The sequence below is a fragment of the Macaca nemestrina genome, chromosome 11 (assembly GCF_043159975.1).
Source record: "Macaca nemestrina isolate mMacNem1 chromosome 11, mMacNem.hap1, whole genome shotgun sequence".
Classification (NCBI taxonomy): Eukaryota; Metazoa; Chordata; class Mammalia; order Primates; family Cercopithecidae; genus Macaca; species Macaca nemestrina.
The window spans coordinates 85,903,577-85,909,989 of NC_092135.1; the positions used below are offsets into that span (position 1 = coordinate 85,903,577).

The window sequence follows — 6,413 nt, forward strand, 5'->3', positions numbered from 1 at the left end:
GAACCCCTGCAAGAAGGCTATTATTATTCTGGATAATTATAGTTATAAAGATAAGAAAGAATGATATATTTTGGAAAATAATCACATTAAAAAACACACTCAATAGCCTTAATATATGTGAAAACATATATTATATATGTGTAACTGTGTTGAAAACAGAGTAGACACAGTTGAATGTAGTAAACTAGAAGACTGAGAAAGGAAAATAACATCCAGAATAACAGTAGCCACCTTGCAGGGGTTCCAGGCTGTGTATGCATATATACATGTTGTCATACATATAAAGAGAGTGTATGTATGTGTGTGTGCGTGTGTGTGTATATATTTATATTTATATATTTTATATATTTAAATTAAATATTAAATAAAATATATAGTATATATTCATATTTTTATATACACACATATACATTATATATAATTTATACATATTATATATCTCTATATAAATATATATACACACACACATGCACACACACATAATCCTACATACACTTTTTAAATTCATTTATTTCTGTGGTTTCTGGGAAATTTTTCTTTCTCAGTCTTCTAGCTTACTATCTTCAGTTGTGTCTATTCTGTTTTCAACATAGGTATATATACATAATAACATATGTTTTCATATATATTAAGAATATTGAGGTTTTAAAATTGTATATTTTTCAAAATACATTATTCTTTCTTATCTTTACAACTGTAATTATTATATTAAATTAGTTTATCCCTAATTAACTGTTTTCTAATGATTTAGTTTTGTTAATTTTGTTGCCTATATTTTGAGGTCTGAATTTAACACAAATATCTGGTGACTCTCATCTGTGTTTATATTGCTTGTAGAGGTGTCAGAAAGTGTATTTCCTCAGGCCAAATAAGAATTCTTCTTGCCTTGTGGGGGAAAACCAATCTTAATTTTAGAAGTCTTGCCTTGGGCTTTTCAACCCACAAAAATCTGTGGCTGTGGAGTATGGGGCTGTGTGGAATAAGAGGAGCTTATGATATGGGGGTATTAGCTGTCCTGCTGTCCAGGGCAGTCCCTGTACCAACTCTGAATATCTCTTGGATGCAATCTTTCTACACTTGATCTTAGCCAAAAGGCCGAGAAGTGATAGGATGGAATTTTTCTATGCACAGAATTGAAAGCACAGCTTTCTCCTGGATGTAGTTGGAAAAACCAATATTTTCTTTTCTTTTCTTCATCTTCTTCTTTACTCTTTGCTGAAATGTTGAGTTGACAAGTCTCTAATCTGCTTCTTTTTCTGTTTGAGTATCCAGGATAACCACTGTGATTGGGCACATAATCCAATTCTTTAGGAATTCATGTTTGAGGTTTAGTGAAGGACAAAATTTTATGATGCCAATCATTTAGTATAGATGGATGGTGGGAAAGATCTCCTGAAACAAATTTTCTGGGGGCAACCCTTGCATTACAGAAATCACTGCTCCATATTTTAATGTTTTTTGTTTTTGTTTTTGAGATAGAGTCTAGCTCTGTGGCCCAGGCTGGAGTGCAGTGGAGCTATTTCAGCTCACTGCAACCTCCACCTCCCGGGTTCAAATGATTCTTCTGCCTCAGCCTTCTGAGTAGCTGGGACTACAGGCATGTGCCACCACACTCAGCTAACTGTTTTGTATTTTTAGTAGAGACAGGGTTTCACCATATTGGCCAGGCTGGTCTTGAATTCCTGACCTCGTGATCCTCCCCAGCCTCCCAAAGTCCTGGGATTACAGGTGTGAGCTACCACACACGGCCCTTCACTTGGTTTTGTCAAATTTTTTTTCCATCTAACCTTTATGGTGAGAATGCTTTCTCGCCTTTATCCTTTGTCTGTTTTGGGCTAAAGTTTTTCTCTTTTCTGGTCTTTGTGTGAGTGCAATTCTACATTCTGTCCTAAAGATTATAATTCCCAGTCAGTTGGATTCAAATTTCCCCAAAGCAGTAGTTCCTTACACAGCACTTTGGCCTGTCATCTCAAGACCTGACTTCAAAAGATAGGTACTTTTGTTTTTGAAGATCCCCAATCGTTAGAAATTATCATAAAAAGAATAGTGATCCTCGGATACTAAAAGACTAGGACAGAGTTCTACTGATAACTTTCATTTTATCTCTCTACCTTTTCATTTAGAAGTATTCTCTTTGATCCTTAACAAGTATAGATGCTTTGAAGGGTCTTGCCTTTTCTACATAGATCAGAGGAAAGCACTTCAACTCTAGAGAAGTTGCAATGAAAGGTTAGCCTTTCTTTCTTTACTTTTTAATGTTATATTTAGAAGAGGCCACCTTTTGTGAGAAAATGTGCAATGAAAATTAAGTAGTATCACAAAATGAAGAATAAAACACTACTCCCTTCTGAGCTCATACATATTTGAAACCAGATGGCTGCCCGAATCCATAATTTCTAGCAATCCATTTACATAAGAATTTATGTGATTTGGAGGCTAATTCCTCTCTTAAGGAAATGGGAAGACCAAAGTCTAAATAACTTATTCTTTGAAAATATTAATTAAACAAAACAAAAGTTAAAGCCTATGATGCAGACATACCTTGTTTTATTGTGCTTCTCTTTATTGTGCATCATAGATACTGCTTTAAAAAAATGCCAGTTGGAGGTTTGTGGCAACCTTGCATTAAGCAAATCTTATCAGTGCCGTTTTTTTCCAACAGCATGTGCTCATTCTGAGCCTTAGATTTTGAGACCTTATATTCTCTGTTAGCCAGAAAATTAAGAAGAACCCTACTGCGCTCCTGAGAGATTTCCTCAGTTGGGGCACAAGGGAAACTGTCATCTACATATTATAAAACTTTAACCTGATGATAAAGGCGCTCAGAGAGATCTTTTGACAACACCTGCCCAAACAGGTGGGGGCTGTCTCAGAATCCCTGGGGTAACACCTTCCAGGTGAGCTGGGTGGTCTTATTGGAGACCTCTTCAAATGCAAACAAATACTGGGAGTCAGGGTATAATGGTATGTAGAAAAAGGTATCCTTTAGGTCCAGGACTGTGAACCATTTTGTTCCCCCAGGTATTTAAGGTATAGTGAATGGGATCCACTGGATGAATTGGAACCACAGCCTCATTAATGAGGCAGAGGACCTGGACCAGTCTTCATTCCCTGTTGTTTCTGTAATACCCCAATATAGGAATATTCCAAGGGTTGTTGTGGGGCTTGAGGAGGCCCTGCATCCTCAAGTTATCAATGATAGCTTCTAGCCCTTTCCTAACTTCTGTTTGTAGTGGATATTGTCTCTGGTTAGAGAAGGAGGTAGGATCCTTAAGGTGGATCTGGACCAGTGTGGTGGTTGTGGCTCAGCCAATTTTCCCTTTAGTTGCCCAAACCTCTGGGTTAATATCAGTCTCCACTAGAAAGAGGCAAACAGTCTGTCCTGGAACCATCAGGAAAGTGGTTCCCATACCAGTCACAATACCCCTATCTAGCTGAGGAGCTGGGCTTTCAGGCATGATTTAAAAGGCGGGAGTAAACAAGACATCTCCCCAGTTACAACTAAGTGTTTGGAAAAATATCAGTTTAAAGACTTTATGGAGACACCCCTCATGGTCCTGCTAAGAGAGGAGTGGGGGTGGATTTCAGAGGAGAACTGAAAGGCCCACTCTAGTGTCCACAAGGAGGTCCACCTTCCTCCATTCAACTTCCCAAATCACCCAGGGCTCCTGGAGGGTAATGGCAGTCTGAACCACAGGAGCTGTGGAGAGGGGCCCCATGACCCATCAGTCCTGCTGGACCATTTGGAAAACTGGCTGTGGACCTAGTGATCTGCATCTCCAGGGAGAGTCCACCTTCTAGTGGTCCACATCTAGTGGACACGGTCGAGGTGGCTTCCTCATGTTGCTTGGGTAGTCCTTCCTAACGTGCCATGGCTTGCCATATTTGTAGCAGTTAAGAAGTGCATCACAGGGATTCTGGGGTTTGTGAGTCTGCAAGGTTACCATTACACCCTCTGCCTTTTTATTGTGTCTCCTCTCTCAGGATTCTTCCCAATCCCCTACTGTAAAAGACCGAGGTGGCCACTTTCAGCACGTTCTCTAAAGTACTATCTGGCACCATGCCCTGTTTCTGCAGCTTCCTACTGATATCAGGGGTTGCTTGAGTAATAAATATATCCTTTAGGATTAGTTGTCCCTTGAATGAATCAGGAGATAGACAGGTATGCTGTACTAGTGCTTCTGTTAGCCTTTCCAGGAAGGCAGTGGAATTTTAATCTAATCCATGGTCTATCAAAGACAGTTTGGAATAATTGGGAGGCTAAGTTCTAGTGCTTCAAAAGCCCTCCAATATACACACCTGAAAGTGCTTCATTTTTCATTCTCTCATTTCATCATTGGGGTCCCATTTAGAGTCCTCCAATGATACTTCTTTTCTTTCAGTTGGATAAGGCTCATTCTCTTCCCTGGCACTATCTGAGATACAAAGCTCATCCCCAAAATTCTCTGCCACTTGCAGGGCGGCCTGCTTTTCAGCAGTAGTCAGGGTTTGATTCAAAAGTAACATAACATCCTTCCAGGACAGTTCAAATACTTGGGTTAAATTCTGGAAAGCCTCTGTATATCTGTCAGAGTCGTCTGCAAACTTGCAAAAGATCCCCCTTGATTTGCCTTAAGTCCTACAGAGAAAACGGAACCTGAACCCTACTGGAGCTATATTCACCAGACCTCTGTTGTAGGGGCAGGAGTGAGACTGGAACCTGCCTAAAGTGAAGATATCTAGGATGGGACAAGCTTGAGACAGGATCTGGATATGGAAGATGGGGTGGACCAGAAGGGGCAGGACGGGAGGGGTTGACTCCCCCACTGAAGGTACCTCCAGGGTTTGCTTCCCTAGTCCCTTGGGATTGCTCTTTGCAGCCTCTCCTGAGATGGTTGCTAGGACTGAATCAATTCTATAACATTGGCAAAGGTCTGGATTATCCTGCAAGGCAAAGAAAGCCTGCAAGTATGGAACCTCGGACCATTTGCTCTCATGTTTACAGAAAAGGTCCAGCTGCAGGATGGTATTAAAATTAATGCTTCCTTCCCGAGACCAAGCTTCTCCTTCCTGCAGAACATAATCCGGCCATGCCTTTGAGCAAAGGAATATGATGCACTTTTTCTCCAGAGTCTGAGGGTCAGAGAAGTTCCAGTAATTCAGGATGCACTCAAGAGGAGTAAAGGCTGAAAATGATTGGTTACCAATCTGGAAGAGAAGGGGAAAGGCATCCCTTAGTTCCTCTCTCTTCCAGTGAAAACCCAGAGTTTGTGAGACAGAGAAAAAAAAAGTCCCCCTTTTTCTTCTCTCCTTTTCTTCCCAAGTCCTGGCATCCCCGAGAGGCTCCACTCATGTAGCAGGGAGGCCTAGTGGGAAGGGATATTCTCACTTACCTCTGCTGCCCTATCCTCACACTGTTGGTAACCTGTGGGTTCTCTAGTCCTCGTCTATGCCATGGATGTGAGCAAGTTCTCCACTCATGAAGTGGGAAGATCTAATTGGCAGGGATAGTCATGCTCACCTGCATTGTGCCTTGGTCTTCCACTGTAACTACCTTTGGGTGCCTCAGATCTAGTTTTCTTTTTTTAGGGCTTCAAACCAAAGCTTGGAATCAAATTTAGGACAGAAAGGTGCCTCAGGAGGGTGTATGGACCCAGTAAATTAGTCCCAGGTTGCCCTCACAAAATTGCAGTCAGCAACCAGCAGGACAGCTTCTCCATTGCTTCCCTATCATAAGTAGAATGTTAACGTGAAGCTGTGGAACCAGGTTCTCCTCAAGAAAGGGAGAAAAAGGGAGTCTCAGGGATTGGGTACCTGGCCTAATAAGATGCCTATCAAAAGGGAAAAAAAAATCAATCTTTGCATGGAAAAAAATCCCTGTATTTGCAGGATTATGCTGGCTCCTGCCATGGTGGAAAAAAAACAAAAAACAAAACAAAACAAAAAAACTTAAATTCAGGGGACAGAAGGGTGCCTGGGGGAAGTAGCCTCTTGCCCTGTGCTAATAAATTTCTTCCACAGAGGAAAGAAAGCTTTCAATCATTACATCCTTCTTGCTTCTAAGAATAGATAGAAACCACACTGTTCTGGATTACACTCTTGATGACTATACTCTCTCTCTGGTTTGCAACAACACCCTTAACATTCTATATTTATAAAAAGATACGAGCCATGACAGCCACAAAAGAAAGATAATGTGACAGGAAAGAATGGAAGTCCTAGCGCTCACATCCTACTGGGCTGTTGGAGGCTGGAGCTGGTCTTGGGGCCTTCAGGCAACACCAAGGTGTGGCCTCAGCTAGATGCCATCAGTTGCCCCAGGATCTTTCTCCAATCTGACGCTGTGGCTAGACATCCATGAAGGGAAACTGGATTGGAACAAAGCCAACATTCCCAACACCTGAGAGTGATGGGAGATTGACAGTGTCCTCTCC

General features: G+C 41.3%; 1 pseudogene; it reads right to left on the reverse strand.

Annotated features, from left to right (window-relative positions):
- Positions 1-973: 973 nt before the first annotated feature.
- Positions 974-1,107, reverse strand: LOC112424387 (U2 spliceosomal RNA; annotated as a pseudogene).
- Between the last annotated feature and the right edge of the window lie 5,306 nt (positions 1,108-6,413).